Source organism: Perognathus longimembris, chromosome 28, assembly GCF_023159225.1.
Source record: "Perognathus longimembris pacificus isolate PPM17 chromosome 28, ASM2315922v1, whole genome shotgun sequence".
NCBI lineage: Eukaryota > Metazoa > Chordata > Mammalia > Rodentia > Heteromyidae > Perognathus > Perognathus longimembris.
Window position 1 is genome coordinate 79,979,331 of NC_063188.1, and position 27,551 is coordinate 80,006,881.

Sequence of the window (27,551 nt, forward strand, 5' to 3'; positions counted from 1 at the left end):
CTTCCACACCCAAATCTTTCCTCTTCTTGGGATACATTCACTGAGGAGGCCCGGGGTCCCCACACAGCCTAGTGGCATCCTTTCCCTCCACTGCCTGAAGCCTCCATCCAAGAGCGAGCCGCACCCCAATGGCACTAAGGTGAGAGGGGCAAGACGTATTCTCCCTACATCCTGGGATCCCCTGACAGGACACCGATGGCCTGCCCTGCAGCACGAGAAGGGAGTCACCCTCACCACTGTAACCCTGCTCCCAAAGAACCACTTGTCACCCCTGTTCTCTCCCTGCCTGCATCTTCAAAGACCCACTGAAGATCAGACCTGTGGAGCCAACGTGCGGCAAACAGCCAGGCTGCAATTTCCTCAGCGCCCGGACTGGCCGCGACCACCACGCCAACCGTTAGGACCTCTAGTGGCCCAACCTGCGCCTGTGCACTATGCTGACCAAGGTCATGACCCCATGCGCACACACACACGTAGTCCTAACACTTGGACGATCTAGATGCTCGGATGAACACACACTCCCTCCCTGCCCCCCCTCAACAATTCCTGCCACTCACCTTACCCGGGACAGTGAGTAACCAATTGCACACAGGAGGAGGCCGAGAAATGTGGGTTGATATAGGATGGAGATATTCAGGTGTGTACTAACAACCCAGTGCTGCACCAGTGCAGACACACCCCCAGGCCTTCTACATTTCCTTAGCGTTTCCATAAGGCATCATCATTACCCCTCAAGTACATTCTGCTTCTTTTCAGCAAGAGTTGCAACACCATGCCAAGCCACTCTGTGTGTGCTGCGCTATCTGAGGATCAGACACAGGGATTTGCCACCTCAGCTATGCAGTCTTCCTAAGAGGGCCTTGTAACTTGTCAGTACAACCAATACAAACAACCATTATTCCCTGAAAGAGTAATCCAGATCATAAATAGGCCTAGCCTGGTCTCTCTCTCTCTCTCTCTCTCACACACACACACACACACACACGGCTCAGGACTAATTTAGATAACAAGTGTTGGTTGGCACCATAATCATTTTTTAAGTTAATGAGAATATATTTTATTTTAAATGGGACTTCAGGGTAATGTGCCAAGAATTAAATACAACCTGTACGTTTTAACTACATACTCTGAATATAAAGAAAGAAATTCCTAAAATTATAAAGTCATAATGAGCTAACTACTCAAGAAAAAAAAGTGGACATTTGGGTCACTTCATTTTTTCTTCAAATCATATAATAAGAATAGACATTCTTATATTTTCTTCGTACAAAGGGCAAATTCCATAAGGTCACACCATAGTCATTTTAAACACCACTATAACAACACAGGCCATACTTAACTGTAATGGCACTCTATCGCCACAAATTAGTTCTGTCTAGGCCTTATGTCTCCATTTGGTGTCTGCTGCCTGGTGCAGGAACTATATTATTCCTCTCAGACTGCATTATCTGAGAATCAGGATCAAGGCCCTGTGGCATCAAGCAGTCTGGGCTTATACTTTCCTCCCTCACTGGCTGGTGGCATCCTCCCAAAGCAAGGGGGAACCCAAATGCACCAGGAGGTAAATATTTTTTGCACAAGTACTGGCAATCGTAGATAACCAGAAAAGAATCAACATTGCCTGACCCTGGACCCATGGAAGCCAATAGCCACAGTTAGGAATAAAATAATGTTCTCAAACATGTACTGATCTCTACCTTTCCTCTCCACCTGGAGGGACTACCAAATGGCCCAGGACTGAATCTCAGGACTCTTCCTCTGGCACACAGCTAGGGGGCACTCTTCTGCTGCCAACACAGACCTAGTGCACATCTAATACAGACCTCAAAGGAGTTATTTACAGACCATGCATGTAAGCAGTTCAAAACCCACACGATTGCCTTGACCTTCCAAAATTGGTAGGTACCTAAAGTTTCAAGGAGCAGACTAGCAGCAAACTCTGAGCTCACCTTCCAAATTAGGATGAGGGAGAGAGCAATCAAAGGCAGGTAGACAGAGACAACTGACTGTGGTTTTCGGTTTGGGGAGGGGGCAGTCAGAATGTTGTAAAGACTTATACTCATAAACTGAACCTGTACCTATACCACAGCCATTTGAATTGAATGATATTTTGAATAAGGTCTCGCATTTTTCCCTAGACCATCTGACACTTCAAGTTTACCAACAGGAGTTCCTCAAGACCAAGAGGCTTTGTGTGTCTGGGCTGGTCCTGGGACTTGGATTCAGGGATATGCCAACCCTGGCTTAGATGTCTTGCTTTTGTGGTCATAGTATTCCTTGAGCCATGCCACCAGTACGCACAGACAATTGTGGGGAGAGACTGGGGCCACGACAACATTTTACCTGGGCACAGGTAAAAGTAAGATTCACCCACACTGGCCTTTGCTCCAAAATTAGCTATGATAGAAGGATTGGGCAAAAGTCATGAGAAATACCACATAAACAACACAGGCCCTACTGAATGAAAAGGCCACCTGACCACAACATACTCAAGATGCAGTAGAGACTTTTGTTTCCCTTTGGTATATTCAGTCCACTGCAGGAAACATGCTCCTCTCAAGTGTATAAGATGAGGTCAAGTTGCATCCACTGGCCTGGGAAACACTTTCCTCCTCAACTGGCCAGACTCTGTATTCAAGAACTACATGGAACCCTAACTGTGCCACACAGGAGAGACTGGGGTATTCTGATCAGCCACTGGCATCTCTGACACCTAGAGAGAAACACAGAAGACCTGATATCAGCAACCCACACAGGAGCAGGTACCCACAGGTGGCACATTAATCTTTCCCCCAAAGAGCAATTGTCATCCCACTCATCTCTACCTCGTGGCCTCATCATGAGAACAACTGAGGAGCAGACTTGTGGACCAGGTAACAGGACAAAATACTAGGAGGCAATTCCAACTGCCACAGTAGTGCCAGAAGAGAGCTCTTGTGTATTTTGGACCTATAGCACCCCCAGCAGGCATCAGCCCACAATGTAGGTGAAAGATCACATCTTACCCAGGCTTGCCCTGCTAATATGGAGCCCAGTCCTTTAGTAGCCCAGATTTTCTCACAGTTACAAGCAGAGATACTTGGCCCTCAACTTCCCTGTTAGGCTAGAGAGCTTTCAGAGACAGAACAGGAAGAAATATAGTATTTTATAAGGTGGGGGAAAAGAAATTGTTCTGGTTGTATTCTTAAGCCAGCATTGTACCACTGGAGCTACATACTGTTCATTATGCTTGAGTTATATTTTGAATAAAGTGTCCAAATATTCCCTAAATCAATTTTTGCTTTGAATCAAGCAAAACATGCACCACCACTGTGACATACATTGTGTTTGGGTGTTCATCTGGAAGTGTGCATGGGTCTGTGTTTGTTTGTTCATGTGTAAGTGTACAGATTATGAGGCTTTGATTCAGGGATACCTCTCATTTTACTTTGCCTTCTTGCTTTTCGGGGCCAATGGCTCATCTGGCCCATGCCTTCCAGTTTGATCTCCTGCTTTATTGTTGAGGTTGAGAACAATTCAACTCTCTTCTTGGGCTATCTACATATAATGAATCCCTGCTTTTGTTCCATGAGTAGATATGCTAATGAGAGGGAGCCCCATACCTAGCAGACCACATTCTTACAACACAGGCCCTACAGAAGAATACTAGCACCATGAGTTGACATAATAAACAGAGCATGGAGTTTTAGGGCAACTTTGGGGGCTGTAGCCAGCAGGGGAGCCTTAAGGTTGCTGGAACTCACCTCTTCAGTTAGCAAGCACTAGCTGCAATTGGGTGTGGGATTCCATTTATACAAAGCAACCTGAAAAATAACTCCACACAGCAGTTAAAGACAGTTGTTCTGATTAAGTAATCACAACAATTTCCTTAACATTTAAAAGACCTGTTTCTGAATACTGTGGAAATATAGCTTGAAAACATATATTCTGCTGATATATAAACCAACTCCAGAAAGTTTTAATTACATTTGATGCAAAAATGGAACTCCAAAATTCCACACATATTCCACTCAAAAACAATATATAAAAATAAAAGGTAGTAATTGTTTCACAGAATTAATGCAAAACACAACACTCAGAGTGTCTGTTAATATATATTGTTATGAATATATATATAACTGAATGGAAACAATTATCACACTTCATCTTCCAGGCCAATAATGTATCCATATTGTTCAATAATGTTACTATAACATCTCACAATTATCCCTCAGCCACCTTCTTCTTCTGTTTGAGTGAGAGTCACAGCACCATGCCAAGCCATTCTGTGTGTGCTGCCCTGGTCTGGGGACTCCGATGCAGAGATTTGCTGCTTTAGCATTGCTGTCTTCCTATGAGAGTCTGTAGTTGTAACTTGGCCCATGCAACCTTTTTCCACAAGCACATTTTTGAAAAGACTGAATCCAGACCATATATATTTGCCTGACATGGCCTCAAACATGTGTGGATACACAAATGCGCACACACACACACACACACACACACACACACACATACACATCTATTGACCAGAATTAGCTGGCATAAAAGGAGTGGGAATCGCAGTGACCAGAACCACTACTTCAACAGCACAGGCTATAGTAAAATACAATGCCACTCTGTCAACGTAAATTAATTCAGGCTACAGCCTTCTCTCCCCATTTGATGGCTGCTGTCAGGTGGAGGAGCTGTGATCTTCTTCTCAGGCTGCCTTTGCTGAGATTTAGTGGAGAGGCCCCCTACAACAAACAGCCTGGGCTCATACTTTCCTCCTGCACTGGGTAATGACATCATCCCAAGGGGAGTGGGAGCCCCAAAAATACAGCGCAAGAAGGGGATATTTACTATGCACCACCTCTGGCACCCTTAGATAAGCGGAGAAGAATCCAGACTGCCTGACCCAGAACCACACAGCAGAAGCCTATGGACACTGTTGAGACTTGCATCCTGTTTCCAATTATGCCCTTTCATGCCCTCCCTCTCCACCTGGTGGCACCAGCAAGGATGTGGCCTCTGTCAACCAGGTAGGAGGCCATTTCCTCTTCTGTCTTGTTGCCAATTCAAAGCTCATGTGCAGTTATAACCTCCAGCTCTCCAAGCAGGCATCTGCGGACCATGCACGTGGCGTGTGACATCCCAAACCAGCAGTTCCTGTGTAGTTACAGCACGCTTCTTTATATATCTAGCTTTATTTTGAATAAGGTCTCAAAATGTTTCCTAGAACAAATTTTGCTTCTAATTGAGGACAAAGTGCACCTCCACATTGGCACCCTTACTGTATGTCAGTTGTGTGTGTATTCACATGTTTGTGGATATATATGTGGGGGCAGGATTATTAGATTTGGATTCAGGGATTCACTCATGTTTGCTTCAATTTCTTTTTTTTTTAAAAGTACTTGTTGTGTGTGTGAGAGCGAGCACATGCGTGTTTTAGAGGCGAGGGTCTGATTTACCTCATGGCCAAACCTGCAGTTCAGACACCTGCATTTTTGTGGGATTTGAGGCCAGGCCAAATCCTGGGCTTTTCTCAAGTCATGAATCCCTGACTTTGTTTAGTGAGTAGTTAGGCTAATGAAAACAACTCATCAACCCACCAGAAACCGTATCTTGATACCACAGGCCTAAAGAATAATAGCAGCATGTCATCGTAGGTGGGGTTTCTAAAATTCAGGCACCTATTTTGGATTCAGACAACAAGACAATGGTGGTTGGGAACTTCCATTCTCTTCTTAGCAATCACTACCTGAGACTGCTTGGTGGCATCATCCAAGAGGGAGACTGAACCAGAGTACAAAGATGTACCTACCAACTACTCTCATCAGTGCATACCCCGAGTCAGTCATATCCTGCTTCATCCCCACCCCACTGCAAAATCATATACTGATTTAGCACTTGAAACCTGCTCCCAAACAAGTACTTGACATGTCCTACAACCCAAACTCACAATCTACCTAACAAATTAGGACCAAATAAGGACAAGACTTCTGAACACTGACCCGAGGCCCTTGGCTAGGAGTCAATGTTCTCTTCCACAGAAGTGCCAGAAGAAACTCGTGCTTGGTTAGAACCTCCGTTTTTCTCAGATGTCAGGTGTCATAATCCCATCTCTCCATGTTGCCCTGCTCAGGAAGAGGGCTTGGAAGGCCCAACTTTGACAGAGTTGGCCAGTAGCATCTCATGCCTCTCAGCCTCCAAGTGAGAGTGAGGAAACTTTCACAGGCTGGTGAGCAGAGGGTAATCAGAGGGTTTGTCTTTGTTGGGTGATTAGCAAGGAAGCATAAGGTAGGTTGAGCTCATATGGTGGCACAATACCAGTGGAAATATATCCCCCTGCCCTTTGGTTCGCACCTATTTTAGTTTGAATAAAGGCTCTCAATATTCCCTAGAAAACCTTATGGTACTTGTGGAACAAGAGGTAAAGCAACATGCTAGGTGTCTGAGTGTGTGTGCATGCATGCTTGTATGTACATGTGTGCATGATACTGAGTATGCATGGGTCATCAGACTTGAATTCAGGCATTTCCTCACACTCTCTTGGCTTTTCTTGCTTTCAGGAGGTTTTCCATCAAGTTTACCATACCTTCACTCAGAAGAGGTGCTGTTTCTGTGTTGTTGAGACTGTGGGCAGGAAACCTTTTGTCTGTGGTAGCCTCAAGCCTAGATCCACCCACACAACTTTGCTCCCCCATTCACTAGAACAGGAATGGACTATCACAGGCATTAGAAATACCATTATCATCACACATGCCCTAGTGCCACCTTGGTCAGCACAAATTAACTGCAGACTTTGTGTCTTTTTGGTGCAGAACCAGCTAAAGGGACCTTGTTCCTCCCCTCAGGCAGCAGTCAATGTGCTTCAGTTGGGAGGCTCAGGGTTGCCTCGCAGCACCAAGCAATTTTCCTCTTCTGTTTTCTGGAATCAAAAAACAAGAGCAGGCTGGAGCCTGTACTGCACCAGGCACACAGGAACGGTGTCTTCTGCCCATCTGGCATCAGTGCATGCCTGGAGTGACCCCAGTTCCTCTGAACACGTGACTTCACAGGAGCAGCACCAGGTAAACAGAGGTGGCACTTTAACCTTTATTCCAATCAGTGCACCCACATAAGCCTAATTAGCAATTTTCAAACCCATTTACTAATGCTACCTTCACCATACCAAGGAGGAATCAAATCCCACACCTGAGTCTCCAGGTATACATCTAAGGAGCAACTACTTCCTCCACAACTTTGTGAGCAATTCCCTCCTTGGTGTGTAGATTCTTCATGCTCTTGCAGAAGAGAAACCTTTAGGGGATGCATATAGACCACAAGTTCCTTCTGCCTGTCACTGTTACCATGCCAGGACTCACAGGACAAACAAGGACTTCCATGCAGTCTACCAGGGGCTACTTGTGCCACTCCTCCTCCTTCCAAGCTGAGTGAAAGAATGGTAGCAGAGCAGAGCATGGGGAAAGATATTCTTTAATTATTTTTCTGTGAGTGTCAGTCTTGGGACTTGACGTCAAAGCCTGTGCACTGTCCCAGAGCTTCTCTGATCAAGGTAGATCTCTATCACTTGAGCCACAGCTATCCTTCTGGCTCCTTTTTGAGTAGTTAATTGGAGGTAAATGTCTGAGGGATTTCCTAATTCAGTCCTCTGTTCTCAGCTTCCTGAGTGGCTAGAATGACAGGAAAAAGCGAATGCACTTGGCTACTTAATTTAAATAATAAAAAAGTCCTTATTGGCCAGTGTTCACCATTTTTAGAAATTACATAACCACTATGCACTGAGGTTACAATTTGACAATTACTCAAGTTGTTCTTCTGGTTCATTTCAGAAAAATTTTCTAATAACCTATTGAATTTACAATTTTATGGCTGAGGCAGGAGCATCTAAGTTTTGAGGCCAGCATCATGTCAGCATGAGCTGTCCAGGGGCCCAGTCTCAGAAACAAAATAGAGGTCAATGACGTAACTGAGTGATAGATCATTTGGCTGAACATGGTGTGGTGTCCAGTACCTCCAAATAAACAAAATCTCCAAAAAAAAAAGGTGAATGTGTACACACATACACACATGCAATAAACAAATAACAATTGGGATGGTTTTAAAAAAGCAGTTAAAGATAGTACTTTTGATTGAGTAATGAAAAAGTTGAATAACATTTGAATACCTGATCTTCAATACTGCGGAAATGTAGCCTGTAAGCAAATATTGTATTCTGATGGGTTAAGCAACTTCAGAAATCCTTTATTATATTTCATGGAAAGCAATCTCCGGAGCGCCACAAATGTTATTTCCAAACTATCATAGGAAAGTTACTTCATTAGAATGTCGTTATTGTTTCATAACAGTAATGCAAAACACAACACTCAGATTATGTATACACATATTTTTAATGAATGCATATATAACTGAATTCAAATTTCAATGCATTTCATCTTTCAGGTCAAGGCAGTTTTGCTTCATAAAAAGCAATTACAACTTCAGGGCATTGAACATTAGCCTCTTTCGCCAGAACCCACTCAGGTTGGTCACAATTTTTCCACTTCATGAGGAGCGTCAATAATCCCATATGTTTTCTGGCACCAAGTATTTGTTCAGGCTCAAGCCCCCTAGCGAACCCTCGAGAGTAGTCACCAGCACCGCTTTCACACTCTGATGTGCTATCATAGGATTCACCATTACATAAAATATCATTTTGAGAATTTAGAAAATCCTCCATTAACTCTGGGCAATTTAAATGCTCTTCTGGTTCCCAGGTATTATCAGCATCTGGATAGCCCTTCCATTTCAGGAGATATTGTACCTGCCCATCTAATACACGCTGGTCTACTATTTTCTCCACCTCAAATTCCTCCAGTTGAGCTTGTTCAGAATTTTCATTCTTCGTAATTCTTTTTGGTAGTATGGTTTCCTTGGAGGCCATTTTTTCAATTGCAGGTGTGAAGAGCTGTTATTAATACCTCAGATACTCCCAGTCACAACCCTCCAGCAACTGTGGCTGTCAGGCCTCAAGCTCCAGTCAACTCCAGGGGATTGGTTAAATTTCTACAGTAAGTCCTAGGAAAAGAAAAAAATACCAATACCTATATCAATAATGAAGGTCTGAAAGAAACTCTCCTTACCAGAAACTGGCAAGGAACTTTAGAGAGAAACCCAGGAAATGTATAAAATACAGGGTGAATATAATAGACACACCTACGGTTATGTAATTTTAAATCCTGTTGAATTGTTGAAAGAAAAGTTGTAATACTATCTTCTATTGGGTTCCCTCTATATAAAAAATAGTTGAGAAAATTATACTTCAAGAGCTGGACATGTGCACGAAAGGGTAGAACAATTGTTCACCAAACACCAACCTCTGAGTTAAAATCTCAGCACCACCAAAACCAAATATGTTCCCTGAGTATGAGGATTTGAGGAAAACCCTAAATACAGTAGCTTTTACTTTAGTAGAAGTAAAAAATAACTAAAAGTAGACTAAGATTAATTATATACACATACCTTGATAACTAGAATGACTATGAAGAAAAGCGTACAAACTGTGTTGCAAACAATAAATAGGTCCAAATATGTTACTCCATGCAATACAACAAGAAAAGGAAAATAGGAGTGAGAAACAGAGAAACTAACAGGACACAAAAATGATAAAAAAAAAATATTGGACTTGCCTGATGCCAGTAGCTTATGTCTATAAACTTATATCCTCATGAGGCTGAGATCTGGCTTCTCTCATTTTGAGGCAAGCCCAGGAAGAAAAGTGCTGTAGAAACCATTCCCAAACTAGCTAGCTAAAGTAAGTTGGTAGACTGACTCAAGTGCTAAAGCACCAGCCAAGTAAGCATGAAAGTCTGGATTCAACTGTCAGCACCATCAAAATTCAGAACCATAAAGCTTTTCATAAGCCCAAGAATTCTGTTCAGGTTAAATGCTCAAAATAAATGCATGAGAAGATATTCACAAAATATTTTTAAGCATCTATAGGGCAGATGCTCTTCCACATGAGCTGTGCTCTCAGTCCAGGAAATAAAGTCTTTTAAACAGTAATATTTCACAGGTGCCAGTGGCTTACCCCTATAATTCTAGATACTCAGGAGGCTGAGATCTGGGGATCGTGCCTCAAATCCAGCTAAGCAGGGAAGTCCAGGGGACTCTTATCTCCAATTAGCAAATAGAAAACCGGAAGTGGCACTGTGGCTCAAGTGGTAGAGTGCTAACCTCGAGCTGAAGAGCTCAGTGACAGTAACCAAGCCCAGAGTTAAAGCCCAACGACCTACCAAAAAAAAAAAAAAAGAAATGAAGTATGTCCTCTGTATAACAATCTATTTTGAGGAATAATAGCACAGAGTGTTAAAGTATTGAAAGGCAGAGAACAGTATAATATACAAATCTGCATTTTTAAAAACAGGAATAACTATATATTAATATGAGATCACCATGATGCCTCCCCAACTAGGGTCACTTAGGATGTGTAATTCCTACAGCAAAAAGTCCTAACAACACGAGTGAAATGTTGTCATCAGAGAAGCTTGCTGGAAATGTAATTCCTAAAACATTATTGGGGATTGGTCACGTGGACACTCCTGCCAAGCATTTCACAAATTGTGAGACTCTTAATAGGAAACCATAGCATAGGCACACTGTTGGTACAAATGGCTTGAGAACCGCTGAACAGTCCTTAAGTCCTACTCAGATTTGGTGCTAACATTCTCCAAATCTAAGTTCCATACCCATCCAGAGATTTGTGTTGCTATGGGGCTTTTCAAAGTAGAGCTGTCTGGCCTGCTATGCACACTCTGGAAATCAGGAAACGTCTTATCCCAGGATGCACCACATTTGTTCAAAATATTTATGCAGAGTGAGCACCTCTGACCAGTTCTACAAATGAGGAGTCTCAAGTTCCTAAATGCTCACAGAGACTTTGCTATCTTACCCTTAGTTTACATAACTTCCCACACAATTTTGTGACTGCAGAAATATTCTAAAAGCAACATGAGACAAAGACAAACTGCAGCTTTGTATCTTCCACCAACATTTTTTTTTGCCAGTCCTCCAGCGGCTTGAAACCAGTGCCTAGGCACTGTCCCTGGGCTTCTCTTGCTCAAGTCTAGCGTTCTACCACTTGAGTCTGAGAGCCACATCTGTTTTTTTCTATTTATGTGGTACTGTGGAATCCAACCCACAGCTTCATTGGTGCTAAGCAAGTGCACTGCCACTAAGCCACATTCCCAGCCCACCTTCCATCAACTTTCACACAAAAGTTTGAAGTACAGAATCTGTCAAGGCCTAAAAATCAGTTTGATCATCAGCACACAGATTGTGTTCCATCTATGCAAAGTTGCTTCTAAAGCTAATATTTCATCAACGTAATCAACACTGTTTGAAGATATTACACTTGAGAAAATTCAGCATTCAATTCTGATTTTAAAAATGACTCTCAAAGGCTAGGAATGTGGCTTGGCGTAGAGTTCTTGCATAGCATGCAAGAAGCCCTGGGTTTGATTCCTCAACACCACATACACAGAAAAAGCCAGAAGTGGCACTTTGTGTCAAGAGGCAGAGTGCTAGCCTAGAACAAAAAGAAGACAGGGACAGTGCTCAGGCCCTGAGTTCAAGCCTCAGGACTTGCAAAAAAATATGACCCTCATAAAATTATAAATAAAAAAGGAAACTATGATTAGAGAATTACTTCCTCAATTTAAGAGAATCCACAGTTAGGCCATCCTAACTATAGTTAGAATGGAGTATGGGTAAAAGAATAAGTAGAGACAGTTGCCTTGCCTTTCATTTTTGATGTGGTAAATACCCTACACTCACCTCCCAGAGTGCATGTAGGGAGGGAGTCCCTCAGATGCCAGGGTCTGTCATAGGTACTTTTTTCCTCACAGCCACTGATATTTTGGAGACCCTGGTGATTGCTTGGAGATAAAGCCTGCTGAGTTTGTACTTGCATTCCAAATTTCTTGAGTCTATTTCTAGAGAGAAGATCAGATGTGGCTTCCTCATCTTCTGTGCACCACCTCACCCCTCCTCATCCCATCAGCTTCCCAGAATTGTCTCCTGCAACATTTCAAGTGTTCTGCACTAGGCATGGCTAGAGGTGGACAATGTCTGCCAGACAGAAACTCTCCCATTCTGTGCTGACCTGGAGCTGCTGCCAAACTCATGGGCTCTCTCCTCTCCTTTCATGAGGAGAAGTGCCGAGCCCTGAGTTTTTTGTCCCATTACCAACACACACACACACACACACACACACACACACACACACACACACGCACACACACACACAGACAACAGCAACACACACACACATCACCTCTTATACTTACACTGCAGAGAATGAAATACATAGATGCTCAAGAAAACATATACAAGAAGTGTATGATGAAAATTCCAAAGTGATAAAGGAATCTAAGATGGCTTAACTACAAGGAATTTAGATATACTTTGCTTGTGGGGATTAGAAAACCATACAGTAAAGGTGTAAATTCTTCCCTAATTGACCTACAGGTTTCATATACTTCCCTTTCGATATTCAAAGAAGATTAAATAGACCAAAAGGCAAAAATATGAACCTCTACGGTGAAGTTTATTACAAAACTAATTCAAAGGGTGGCTGGGAAAGTGGCATAGCAGTAGAATGCTTGCGTGGCATGCATGAAGCACTGGATTTGATTCCTTACCACCACATAAAAAGTAAAGGGCAGAAGTTGTTCTGTGGATCAAGTGGAAGAGTGCTATCCTTGAGCAAAAAGAAGCCAGGGACAGTGCTCAGGCCCTGAATCCAAGTACCAGAACTGGCAAAAAAAAATTAATTCACAAAGGAGTGATGTAAATTTTACCTTATTTTGTTATAGAAATGTCAAGATGAATCTTACTGAAATCTGTTGAAAGCAGAGAGGAAAAGAAGGTTAAGAAAGAATAATATCAGTGAGACCTGAGACGGATATTTTTTTATTGCCAAACTGGTGTACAGAGAGATTACAGTTTCATATGTTAGGCATTGGATACATTTCTTGTACTGTTTGTTACCTCCTCCCTCATTCCCCCTTCCCCCTTTCCTTATCCCCCCCCATGAGTTTTTCAATTGGTTTACACCAAACAGTTTTGCAAGTATTGCTTTTGTAGTCGTTTGTCTTTATATCCTGTGTCTCTCGATTTTGGTATTCCCTTTCACTTTCCTAGTTCTAATACCAGTATACACAGTTTCCAATGTACTCAGATAAGATACAGTGATAGTTCAGGTACAACCACAGGAAGGGGATACAAGAGGATCATCAACAATAGAAGCTACGGCTTCACATGGCATGTTGAAAGTAATTAAAACAGTGATATAACACTGTTTCCAGGACATGGAGTTCATTTCACTTAGCATCATCTTATGTGTTCATAAGGGCATAGCTATTGGGCTCTTGTGATCCTCTCCTGTGGCTAGCCTAAACCTGTGTTATATTCCCTATGAGGGAGACCATAGAGTCCATGTTTCTTTGGGTCGGGTTCACTTCACTTGGTATCATTTTTATAAAAGACCCAGAATAGCAAAAACAATCCTAAGCAGAAAGAACAGTGCTGGAGGAATTACAATACCAAACTTCAAGCTGTATTATAAATCTATAGTAATAAAAACAGCTTGGTATTGGCACTGGAACAGGCCGGAAGACCAATGGAACAGAATTGAAGACCCAGAAATGAACCCACAGAACTATGCCTACTTAATCTTTGGTAAAGGAGCTAAAAAAAATAGAATGGAAGAAAGATAGCCTCTTTGACAAATGGTGCTGGCAAAACTGGTTCAACACATGCAACAAACTAAAACTAGATCCTTATATATCACCCTGCACCAAAATCAATTCCAAATGGATCAAAGAACTTGAAATTAAAACAGATACCCTGAAAACACTAAAAGAAGGAGGAGGAGAAATACTTGGGCTCCTTGGCACAGGACGGGAAGTTCCTTAACCAAGAAATGCTACAAATCAAAGAAAGGATGGGCAAATGGGACTGCATCAAACTGCAGAGCTTCTGCAGGGCAAAGGACATAGCTTGCAAGACAAACAGAAAGCCCACAGATTGGGAAACGATCTTTACCGGCCATACAACGGACAAAGGCCTCATATGTAAAATATATGCAGAACTAAAAAAATTACATTCCTCCAAAACAAAACCACAAAGAATCAACAGCCCCCTCAACAAGTGGGCTAAAGACTTAAAAAGAGATTTCTCTGATAAGGAAATGAGAATGGCCAAGAGACATATGAAAAAATGCTCTACATCACTGACCATAAAAGAAATGCAAATCTAAACAACAATGAGATTCCATCTCACCCCAGTAAGAATGTCCTATATCAAGAAATCTACCAATAATAAATGTTGGAGGGGATGTAGCCAAAGGGAACCCTACTTTATTGTTGGTGGGAATGTAAACTTGTTCAGCCACTCTGGAAAGCGGTATGGAGATTCCTCAGAAGCGTAAATATAGAGCTTCCCTATGACCCAGCAGCCCCACTTTTGGGCATCTACCCAAAAGACCACAAACAAGAACACACTAAAGCCACCAGCACAGCAATGTTCACCGTAGCACAATTTGTCATACCTAAAATATGGAACCAACCCAGATGTCCCTCAGTAGACGAATGGATCAGGAAAATGTGGTACATACACACAGTGGAATTTTATGCCTCTAGCAGAAATAATGACATTGCCCCATTCATAAGGAAATGGAAGGACTTGGAAAAAATTAAGACGGATATTTTTAGAAGAGAAACACAAAACCTCAGTGCTCTGTGCCTCTGATCATATAAAATATTCTTTATCAAATGAACTCCAAGAAATGGAAACATGGGCATTTTTTTCCATTCGTATGTCTTGTTACTTCCATTTTCTGTCTCTGTTGAAGGTGAGAGAGACACTGAAATGTAGAGACAAAGGGTGAACAAATGAAGCAGTGGTACTCAGTATTCACTAGGTTGATAATAAGCTATACAACTTGAGGGTGGGTGGGAGAGAAAAACTGAGATGTTTAACATCACTAGCCATAATGGAAAAGCCATTTTAAGCCATTTTAAAAGCCATCACCACACATCTATCAGTATGACTGTATGAGGAGAATATCAAACACTGAGAGAGATGTGATGAAGCTGATATTGCATTCATTGCTAGTGGTAATACAAAAGGAATTGTCTGAAAAGGTTTGTCAGTTTTTCTTATTCCTTTTTTTCTAGGTTTTTCTTTGTTTTCTTGTTTTGGTTTTGGATTTTGTTACTGAACCTGGAGCTTCAACTCCAGGCCTGGGCCTCTGTATGAGTCCTTTTTCCCAAGGCTCTACCCCTTGAGCCACAACTCCATTTCCAGAGCTTTAGAGGTCAGTTGAAAACAAGAGGGAACCCAAAATGGGATCATCAGATCTCAGTCTCCTGTGTATTTAGGATTACAGGTGTGAGCCACTGGCACCTGGATTTGCTATTTTGTTTTCATTTTGTTTTGTTTGTTTGTTAATAGATAAGAGTCTTGTTTCCTGTCCAGGGGTGCACTTGTGCTGTGCTGTGTCTATTTTATGCTCCCCTTCACACTTAGGATAAAAGGATTTGGCCACCAGGTGGTGGCTTTCAGTTGAATTCTCAAAAAGATTTTCTACACCAACAGGCCTTGAAGCATAATTCCTCATCTCAGCTTTCCAAGTAGCTAGGATTTATACATATGAGCCAATGGCATCTAGCTTGCCATGTTATTTTGCTTGTTTCTCTGTGTGTGGGGAGTGTGTGTGTGTGTGTGCGCGCGCAGGGCTTTAAGTACTCACTCAGCTCTTTTGTTAATGGAAACACACATCTAGTCTGGTTTGGGGGGTGGAGCAGTTAATTAGAGATGGGATTCATGCCCAGTTTCCTTTCCCTAGATAGCTTCCAATCTCCATCCTCTATGTCTCAGCCTCCTGAATAGTTAAGATTAAAGATGTGAGTCACGAGTGCCTACCTCATTTTATTTGTAGGAGATTAAAATGAGAAGCATATTTGAGAGGTGGTGGCTCCCACCTGCAATCCTAGCTAGCTACACAGCAGGCCAAAATTTGAGACTCCCATTTTGAAACCAGCTAGGAATGAATGTCTATGAGACTCTTATTTCCACCTAACCAGCGAAAAGCCAGAAGTGGAATTGTGGCTCAAATGGTAGAGCATTTGCCTGTGCAAAACATTAAGGGGACAGTGTCCTGCTTCTGAGTTCAAGGTCCAGTATTAGCAAAAAAAGAAAAGAAAGAAAAAAAGCAAAGGAAGGAAGCAAGAAACAAATTCAATGGAAACAGTGGAAATGTGCTTTAATGGGCAAACAGTTGAGCTGATACATCCATACTACTAAATGTAATCTAGGGGTAAACAGGTAAAATTGATGTACTTAAGCAAATATCAAAGAGATGTTGCTCATTGAGTAAAAGGATATAAAACAGTATGATTCCTGTTGTCTAATATTCCCACATGAGGAAGTTACAGAGATGGTGAACATGTTAGGGTTGCCAGGTGAGTGTGATCCTAACTGTAGCAAGAATGATTGTGGTAGAGACTACAAATGAAGAAAATTTGCATAGAAGTACATATACAAATGCATATAGTACTGAGTGAATTCTAAATAAGGTCTGTGGGTTGTCCCAATGTCACTATCTTGAAATTGATGTTTTTTTTCTAACTATATAAGGTATGCACTTTGGGGAAAACTAGGTGAAGTCTATGTGGTACATGTCTGTCATAAATTTTTTTTATAACTCCTTCTGAAATTAATTGAATATAAAAAAGTGAGGTAAGTCTAAAATACTACAAATATTTTAGCATGCACCTAGCAGTGTATTATGAAATAGAACTATTACCTTTAATATGGAAAATAGGGAAAAGACCAAAGAGCATCCATTCATGTTTATTGAGAAATGGTTAAGGAACTTGAGTATATGTGAGTTCATCATACTTTCCTAAGCTACATTTACAAATCTCTCTCTCTGTTTCTCTCTCTCTCTCTCTCTCTCTCTCTCTCTCTCTCTCTCTCTCTCTTTCTCTCTTACTTAGGTTTTAATGAAACCTTTTCCAAGTGATTCTGTCAGTTTCAATAATTAGATGATCCAACCTAATCTCTCCTCTTTTAATCAAACGATTAGGATTTTGTTTTCTAATATCAACAACATATCCCCATAGCACCATCTGCATCATTGATTCACTGGGAGAAGACTGACAAACTGACACGGAAAATCACTTGTATGGTCAAGCAGTTTTCTCGAAAACGGACACTTGGGTTGCTAATTGTCCCTTGGATTTATTATAGGCTCTCTTTTCCTCAAGGGCCTCAGTCAAGAGTGCTTGTCAAGATTTTATACACCCACAAGCCTTCTCCCTACTTTTCGAGTTGGGCAGGAGCAGGTGGAGCAAGGTTGGGATTCCACACTGGGAGGAATCTCCACTTCGTGGAGTCCCATGCCTGTCGCAGCTGGCGGCTCCTCAGGGCAGTCGCCCACCCGCCCCTCAGGAGGAGAGGAAGAACTCACCTGAAGCAAAATGAGCAGCTGTGGGCTTGACGAAGTGGGCGGAGCCTGGAAGCTGGAGCCACTGGGGACCCAATTCAACCCTCCAGGTGAGCTGGAAGCCTGCAGTGCTGATGGCGGCCGGCAGGCGGCATGCGAATACGTTGTAAGCAGCGGCCTGGCGTACGGGCGGTGTGCAGGTGGCAGGTGTGCAGTGGGTAGTAGGTAGGTGTGCAAACAAGGGCACGCGGGGAGCAGACCTGTGGGTGGAGGGAGAGCGGGAGGTGTGCATCCAGACAGCAGTGGGCAGGGTCAGCAGCAGAGTGATGTGATTGTGATGGGAGGGGGGGGGGGGGCGAAAGTGAGTGGGGAAGCCAAGGAAGGAAATGGAAGAGGTGGAGCTTGGGAGCACACAGGGACCAGTGGTACCTTTGCTTTTGCTTGAGCCCCTGCTGTTGCCTTTTATGCTACGGCTGCTGCTGCTGCTGCTGCTGTCACCTGCAAAATACTGCCCGCAACTGACCGATTGACAGTCACTCTGGACAGGAGATCAAGAAATATGTGTGGGCACACAAGTGTGTGTGTGAGTGTTTGAGTGTGTGTTCGTATGTGTTGTCCAGTCGTGTCGGGATGGATCTAAGGGGTAGGTAGGGGCATGGGGGAATATGGGAGGGGAGGCATGCGGGCATGTGGGGTTTGGCTATCAGTCTCTAGTGGACCTGAGGTGCAGATTGCTGTGGAATTCTGTGTGGCACTCTGAAAGGCTCCAGGACTCATTCTGCGGAGGTACACATCACAGAGGGTGGGTGTGGCACCGGGTGTGGTTGGAGGGGCCTATCAATGGGCCAAGGAATTGGGGGACTAGAGGAAGTCAACTCTGAAAGTCACTTACCTTCTCTTAGCCAGCAAAAAGCTGGAAGTGGAGGTGTGGCTCTGGTGGTGGAGCCCCACACTTCAGTAAAAATGCCAAGTAAGAGCTCAGTCCCTGAGTTCAATCCCCAGTACTGGCACAACATAAAGAAGACCACTACCTTACAACATTAACATACCCTTTTTAAAAAGCTCAGTTTCATTATAAGTGGTGATATTGTGTTGCCATGGATTCCATATAATATCTAGAGAATTCTATTCAAGGACATGTGTACACGTTACATATATCCACACACATAATATCTATGGATAAGCAACATGAATCTAAGGTACAACTTAGAAGAAGGGAATGGGGGACAGGGAAAACATAGAGGATGAGTAATTTTGATAAAACTGCAAATACACATAGAAACAGCATAAAGAAAATAAATTAATTTAAATACATCTTTCAGAGTAAATATGATAAATTATGTATTTGAATTTTGTTTCATAATAACCTTGTGATTTTCTATTGTCGTAGAGACATGTATTTTGGCATTTACAGGTCACAGAAGGTTTGTTTTGTGTTTTTTTTTTGCTTTTTAGTGAAAATAATTATGTAGAAAAGAAGACCACAGCATATGGAGATGTAGGCAGCTTCTACAACCGCCCAGATATTCTGATGGAGAGTGAAGCAGTAGGACCAAGGACCACGGACCAGTTGTTTTCAATTTCTATATTAAAACCTGAAAGCACTCTATTTTTAGCTAAAATAGAATTGCAAGAAACACACACACACACACACACACACACACGAATACTCTTTCAAAAATATTTAAAAGTTAAATGTTTGCAACTGTCCCCAGGATATGTTATCAGCTGAGCAGAACCATTTTCCCCTGAAACTTTTTCCATTACACTGGGAATTCTCAACACAAGTGTGCTTTCTTACTAAAGGCTTTGTTTTCCTGTGAGGTACAAGTTCTCTGAACATTCTCACACATACTCTGACACTTTTAGAGTTTGATGGATTGTTTTCTGTGACAAGTCAGGGAAGACTGATAGCGCAAGTCTTCCCCATAAGCTCACATGTAAAGGGCTTTTCTCCAGAATGGACTTTTAGGTGAACTCTAAGATGGCAGTGTTCCCTGAAGGATTTCTAACAGCAAGGGCACTTATGGAGTGTCTATCCTGTGTGAGGTTTCATGGATACAAGAAGACTATACTTGGTTTATAGGCTTTCCCAAAATGAACACACCTCAAAGGTGCTTCTTTCAATATTTATTTTCAGATGTTTCTTAAAATGGGATGGATGGCTAAAAATGTTTCCACTATTGCTGCAAAAAGTAGTTTTCAGCCTTGTGTGGCTTATCTTTTGTTTGATAAGGAGCACAACAATTTTTATTATTTTATCACACAAATTCCAGGGAAGTCTTTTTTTGCTCTAATGTGTATGAACTTACGTCTGGTAAGATGACCAGAAAAGCTTTGCCACATTCATTACGTTCATATTGTTTTGCTCAGAATGAATTACTTTATGTTGTCTCAGAAGACAGATAATCCTAAGGTTTTCATAAGATTTCTCCCCCGTATGAATGGTGAAATGTCTCTTAAGTCTCTACTTTGAGCTGAAGCGTTTTCTACAAGTATTACATTTATGCTGTTTGTTCTCAATGTGGACTCTGAGATGGAAGTGCAAAGCTGTGGCACACAGGAATGTTCTCACACATTGACTGCACTTAAGGAATTCCTTTCTATGGGATTTCTCATGTAACATAAGTTGATTGAATGAAATAAAGAGTTTTCACAGTGCCTGCATTCATAGCATTTGGCTTTTTTCTGGTTTCTGTCCAGCTGAGCTTCAAAAGACATCATTCCAAGGGAATATGTGCCTCTGTCTTCCTCTTCAGATTGTTCCCCATTATATATTCTATTATGTGGCCTACCATGGAAGAACACTCCATGATCAATATCAAAGTCATTCCATGAATGGCTTTACTCTCTACCACCAATTATTCTACTCTGAGTAATGGTAGCTTCTGTGGATAGGGCTTCCCCAACAGGGTTACAGTCAGGAGGATTGTGTCCATGTGTTGACTCCTCCTTGCTGTTCAATGCTTTAGGTTGCAAACTATTTTGAGTAAGTTGTGTTTGTTGGGCTTTAAGGTGAGTCATCAAACTTGAACAGAAACCTCAGGGATATCCCTGCCAATCTCTCTTGTACTTCTTCACTCTATAAGCATGATGGGTTGGCTGAAGTAAAATAGTACATGACAGACATTTTAATTATTCATCAACATCACATCCCTATACATGTTTATCTGTTCAGAACTCAAGAAAATACACATCTCCCTGTTGAAATCTAGGGATATGTGGTGAAAATGTAGGGAGTTGCCTTAGGGTAATTGCAGGCTTTCTCCTGTAAATATCGCCTGCTGTATATTAAAAATGGGTTCAGCCGACACAGACAATGCAGTGGGTGGGGTGGTGTCTGCCATTTTTCATGTCAGAATGTAACTACACTCACACAGCAGCAAATGACAACTAAGACCCTAACAGTCTTCACTTCAATGGTCCTTTTGCTGGATAATTGGAGGTAAATGTGCCATGGATTTACCAGCCTAGGCTGGTTTCAAACTGTAATAATGAGGCTTGCTGAGTTGCAGAACACAGATATAAGCATGCAACCTACATGTTTATTTTAATTATTTTATTTTATTTTATTTTTATTTATTTATTTATTTATTTTTGGCCAGTCCTGGGCCTTGGACTCAGGGCCTGAGCACTGTCCCTGGCTTCTTCCCGCTCAAGGCTAGCACTCTGCCACTTGAGCCACAGCGCCGCTTCTGGCCGTTTTCTGTATATGTGGTGCTGGGGAATCGAACCTAGGGCCTCGTGTATCCGAGGCAGGCACTCTTGCCACTAGGCTATATCCCCAGCCCCTATTTTAATTATTTTAAACAAAAACGTTTCACATAGAATGCTTTACAGAAATTCATTATAATCACTAATTCGGACATCAGTATTATGTACATTTGACAAGCTATATAAAACTCATGTATGTTGCGTGTTGGAATTTATTAAATACTAAAATATTTCCCTAATTGCATCATTGGAGTTCTGAGTACTCCAGAAAATGAGCACTTCATTTTCAGGACATGAGCATAAGTTTCTTTTTTCTTTTGATTTTAGTTAAGAGTTTAATAAATTTTATTGTAAATGTCATATACAGAAGGGTAATAATTGTGTGATTAAGATGATTAGTACATTTCCTTTTGAACTGTGTCACCCCCTCCCTCATCCTCTCCCAGTTTACCCCTCCCAATCCTATCCTCAAGGATCCATCAGTTTCTTAAATATCAAACGTGTGGAAAATTCTGTATTCTGGTTGCTCACTATTATAATCCTAACTGCTCAAGAGCCTGAGATCTAGGAATTTCTGTACAAAGCCCACCAAGTCTGGAATATCCATGAGTCTCAGATGGTCAATTAACAACCAAATATTGGGAATTGAATCTGTGGCTAAAGAAAGAGAGCAGTAGCCCTGAGGGAAAAGCGACAGTGTTGGGCCTCCGAGCTCATTGGGACAAAGACAAATATAGAAACAAAGAATAGGAAGCTGGGTTGGCTTAATGGAAAAGTAAAATCCTATCATGTGGAAGACCCTGAATTCCACCTAAGAAAGAAACAGAGTGGTAGGGAGAGGATTGGGAAATAGGACAAAGAAGCCATAGAGGAAGAAAGAACCGCAGAGAAAGGAGAAAGGAGAAAAGGTGGGGATATGAAGAAGAAAGAAGAGGGAAGACGGTGCAGGAGGAAAAAAGAAAAAGGAAGGAAACAAAAGGAGATGGCAAGAAGTAGAAAACAAGAATATGGGAGAGAAGGGAGAAGATGGAGAATGAAAGTGGGAAGAAGAAAGACAGGAGAAAAGGAGGATGGAGGGAGGAAGCAAGGCTGGCTGAACAGTAAGTTAATAACTTGTACTTTCCCCCTAAAGCAAATATCCCACAGAGACTGCCACAGCACTTAAAATGAATACTTACTTGTTTATAGAACACAAACTTCTCTTCTAGCCATTTGGCTTGCTGACTGCTAGATGGGATGTACACCATGAATTCTGCTCAATGTTTCTCTGCCATTCTGTATCTGGGACTCCTTTACCAAGTTCCCTCCCAAAGTTTCAAATTCTTCCCATCCCCAGAACTAGTCAGGGCAGAAGTACAAACACCAACAGTGGATCTGGGCAGCATCACACCCGAGTGTGAATGACCTCTGCTACAAACCACCTGTGAAGTCTTCCGTCAAGACACAATTGTCCAGTGTCCATATCCGTAAGAGGTGTGCCTCCTCCAAAGAGGTTGTTTTTATTTATTTATTTATTTTTTGGCCAGTCCTGGTCCTTGGACTCAGGGCCTGAGCACTGTCCCTGGCTTCTTCCCGCTCAAGGCTAGCACTCTGCCACTTGAGCCACAGCGCCGCTTCTGGCCATTTTCTGTATATGTGGTGCTGGGGAATCGAACCTAGGGCCTCGTGTATCCGAGGCAGGCACTCTTGCCACTAGGCTATATCCCCAGCCCTCCAAAGAGGTTGTGAGCATGCTATACAATACAGCAAAATCTACTAGCTGCCATGTTAGCACTTCCCTAATTCTGAAGGCTTTTTTTTTGTTTTGTTGCTATATTGCACTGTGAATGCAAGGACACAGGTGTGTGTGTGTGTGTGTGTGTGTGTGTGTGTGTGTGTGTGTGTGTGCCTAAAGGAGAGTTTCAACTCTGAGATCCTATTGATTTCACAGTGTCATCCTTGTTCAGCTACAGCTCTACCACTTGAGCCACAACTCCAGACTGACCTTTTTCCTGTTGATCAGAAGTAGACTCCAGTGGACTTTTTCACTTGTCTGGCTTCAAACCATAGTCTTTCAAATCTCAGCCCAATGTGTGGGTAGGATGAAAGGTGTGAGCCATCATGAGTTGCCTCAAAAGTTTGATTTCTGTGTCACACTTTTGCAAAGGGCACCAAATACCTATAGAAGGACTTCTGCCCCCAACTCCTCTTGCCTTCAGGCAAACAAATACCCCCTGAGGCAAATATGTTCAATGAATGTAAATATAAATCTGTTGGAATGGACTGTAGTACTCCGGGGACAGTGAATCTTGAGGTGAACATTGTGGGGCGGGGGGGCATGGTTGGAAGGGAGTAGAAAACCTTCACCTGAGGCCAGAAAATGAGCAACATGCTTGTCATTCTACAATGCAATCCCTACAGTGTCTTCAAAGTGCAAGTCTCCTCTTATCCTCCTGCTCTACCCTCTTAAACTTGTTTTGTCTTCATGCTGCTAAGGTAGCTCTCTACCCACTACCAATTGTGAAGCAGATCAACAGCTAGATGCCTGCCATGTGTGTCCAATTTCACGGAGAAAACAGTAACTCTCTTAGATTCCAGTATCAGGAGATTCTCACATCTTTTTTGTTAGAGCTAGTTCAAATGGATATCCTCATTTTGTTGAAGGGTACAAAGTGAGCCTCGTAAATAGGCACATTGATAATTTGAACCTGTAATGGAAAATATAGGAAGAATAGATACCACCTAAGCCACTCTCATTAATTCCCTTATAAAGCTTATAACCTTTTCAGTTTACAAACTCCTCAGACATCTATCAAACATCGGGGATTTAGGCTGGAGGGCAGCCCCCACCAACATACATGTGCATACCCTTCTTATTCTGTTTTCCTTGCCAATTCATTCAGGATCCTTGGTCTCTAACTCCCTACATCTACCTATCTCCACAGGACAAAGTAGGTCCCCTAGTAAAGGATTAAGGAATAGGAGATTGATTATGTGTTGCAGTTGCATATGTAGTCTTTTGTAGTTAGGAGAAGAAAATCAATAGTTGAAATTGTTGCTTCATAAAAATAGCCTCCCCCTCTCTCGGATCCTCTCTCTCATTGTCTCTTTCAGTGTATCTCTCTCACTCTCTGTCTTTTTCTCTTTCTCTTCCCCTCACTCCTGACCTTTCTCTCTCTCCCCCATCTCTCCCTCTCCCTCTCTCTCTCTCTCTCTCTCTCTCTCTTTCTCTGTGTGGGGGAGTGCGCGAGCGCTGGCCTTGGGGCTTGATTGAAATCATGGCCAGGACATTGTTTCTGAGCATTTGTGATCAAGGATAAGCTGTACCGCATTGATTTACCATGCTATTTCTAGATTTGGAGTAATTAGGAAAAAGGGCCCCATGGAATTTCCTTGCAAGGTAGCTTTGAGTGATGATCATCAGGTCTCAATCTGCTGAATAGCTAAGATGAGCATGAGCCACTGACTACTAGTTGGAAAATAGTTTTTCTATGCCTTCCTTAGTCTTGCAGTTAAGGATACTCCTTTATCTATTGACAAAGCCTGGAGGAAGCCAAGTCCCTATGACTCATATGTATAATTCTGACAGCAGAAGATGCTGAGATCTGATGTTCCCAGTTCAAATGCAGCATGGTCAGGTAAAACTGTAAGACTTTTGTCTCGAATTGCCTCCAAAAACCCACAAAGAGAATTGTACAAAGTAGTAGATAACTAGCCTTCAGTAAAAAACTCTAGGGCAGTGACCAAGCCTCTCATTTCAAGCCCTAGGGCTGGCACAGTAAGAAAAAGAAAAGTAAACTGGAAATCCATGTAGGCTCAGGGTTTGTAACCCTAACTACCCAGGAGTTAAATCTTGGGAAACTGAACTTTGAAGCCAGGAGATGCAAAGAAGGGAAAAAAAGTATTTCAGCAGTTACCAGAGAAAGAATAAATGACACACTTCAAGAGGAAAATAGAAGAAAATAAAAACAACCCAACTCATGAAAAAATTGTAAACATTCATGACAGTATTGGAATCATCCCCACACATACCCAGGAAATGCGTTACCATTACTGTCTCTGTGTTTGTGTGTGTGTGTGTGTGTGTGTGTGTGTGTGTGTGTGTGTGTATCCTAGAGTTAGAAAACAAAGCCTGTGTATTACTGCTGAGATTTTCTGTTTAAACTTAGTAACCTAAAACAGACAGAGGGACAGGAAAACTCATGCTTTAAGGTTCCTGCTGATGATCCAGCATTGACCCACTGTACCTAAATTCATAATCTTTTAGTTTGCATTACAATTTGAATGAGGTCTCACCATTTTCCCTAAGCAGCCTTGGGCTTACAGTCTAGAGAGAGGCACAACTGTATATTTTGCAAGTGTGTGTCTGTCTCTGTCTGTCTCAACTAATCATAGGCAGTGGATACAGTGATTCTCCCAATTGTATTGTATTGTGGTTTCACTCAGGCCTGGCCTCCATGCCATTGCCATATTTCTGGAAAAAATAAGCCTGTGCCATTGCCTGGACTGGCGTCAAACAAGCGTCAACCCAGAGCAACATTCTTTGCCAAATAGCTAGTATAGCAAGAATGGGTCATCACAGGCAGTAGAATTACCATTTGAACAACAGAGGCCTTTCTGAATATAATGACACTATATCCCTACCTCCACAATAGGGACTAGACCTCTCAGCTTTCTTTAAATAATGCCACCTGACCTCCACACACTAAGACAGGCTAGAATCTTCAGTCCTCTTTGAAAAGAAGAAGCCTGGTGGAGGAAAAACATTCCTCATCTCAGAGTTCACTAGCTGAAATTCATTTTTACAAAAATAACTTTTAAAAACCACTTATTGTCATCAAGAGACCTGTGGTCATAGTTTTTTCTTACAGTGCCTGTTAGTAGCCTACAGTAGCAACCTGAAGCACTTAAATATACCAGACTGGAGTGGGAGGTGTATTCTGCCCAACTGCTGACATCAGTGGATACCAAGAAAGAAGACTGTTTCCCTCAACCAAGGACACGACACCACACCAAGGAAGCCATAGTGGCACTTTGGACCTTTTCTCCAATTGCCACTTGCCATTCCCCTTCTTTGCCTGGTAGCACCATCAACAAACCAACCTGAGAATTGGACACTGGACCCTGATAACCTTCAAATATCTCAGCAGCAATTACATCCAACCCAGTACTTCCTTGGAGATCGCATAAGGGTTTAGGAACTCTAGCTCCCTGAATAGGCCTTAAGAGACAATGAATGAGGAGACTCAAAACCAATAAACCAACATGCCGAATACCACCACCCTCCATCTGCACCCATACACCTAGACCCAACACGCCTTCCTGACAGTGCACATTATTAAAGGTCGGTACTTCCATGCATTTTGCCATCAAAATTTGGACTTCCCCTATGAGTTAGGAATAGCAAAGTGAGAAATGAGGTTGGTTTTGTTGAGTTTTGGTTTTTTAAGGTAGAAAGTTGTATTCTTCTTTATCATAAGTTGGGAATAAAGCACTAGAGTCCTTATGGATTGGGTACTTTTTGAACAAGATATCACACAAAGTAGAGTTACTTTGTTCAACTGCTGGCATTTGTGGATAACTAGAGAATAAACCAGATTACCTTACCCCAAGAACCAGGAGCAAAGAAATAACCACAGTCACCACTTAGCACCTCTTTCCAAAGCCAGGATCCAGTGTCTCAAGCCTGTAATCCTACCTACTCAGGAGGCAGAGATCTGAAAGTTGCTATTCAAATCCAGCCCAGGAAAGGAAAAAAAAATCTATAATAGTCTTTTCTCCAATTTACCATCAGAAAGTCGGAGGTGGAGCTGTGGCTCAGAGTAGTAGAGTACTAGCCTGGAATAAATGCCCAGGTGTGAGTTCCACAGGAACAAATGACAAAATACAAAACAAACAAAAACCCTGCTGTCAAGGAGGAACTTGTCATCCCGTTTCTCTACCTGATGTCGACGTCCAAGGACCACCTGAGGAACAGATGAGTGGACTAGCCAAGGATGTGAAGAGCCAGCAAGCAATGTGGACCACCCCAGTACAGCCAGGGGAGACCTCGGGAGCCCTTAGGGCCTTTGTGCCACAGGCCAGCGGCGTCTGTGGATGACAAAGCTGGAGAATGAGCAACCACACAATGACTCTACTCCCCAGTCTCCACACCCACATCTTCCCTCTTCTTGGGATGCATTCACTAAGGAGTCCCTGGGTCCTCACACAGCCTAACGGCATGATTTCCCCTCCACTGACCGACGGCTCCATCCAAGAGCAAGCCTCACCTCAATGGCCCCTGGCTGAGGAGTGAGACATATTCTCCCTACATCCAGGGATCCCCTGACAGGAACCCGACGGCCTGCCCCGCAGCACGAGAAGGGAGTCACCCTCACCACTGTAACCCCACTCCCAAAGAACC

At 42.5% G+C, this 27,551-nt stretch overlaps 1 long non-coding RNA gene across 1 annotated transcript in view; it reads right to left on the reverse strand.

The window, feature by feature from the left end:
- LOC125343679 overlaps positions 1-27,234 on the reverse strand; it is a 44,355-nt gene extending 17,121 nt beyond the window's left edge. The window contains exons 1-3 of the long non-coding RNA XR_007209364.1: positions 27,091-27,234; positions 17,885-17,993; positions 17,480-17,715 (exon numbers count right to left, since the gene is read on the reverse strand). This is a non-coding gene — a long non-coding RNA (uncharacterized LOC125343679). The remainder of the gene's footprint in view (positions 1-17,479; positions 17,716-17,884; positions 17,994-27,090) is intronic.
- Between the last annotated feature and the right edge of the window lie 317 nt (positions 27,235-27,551).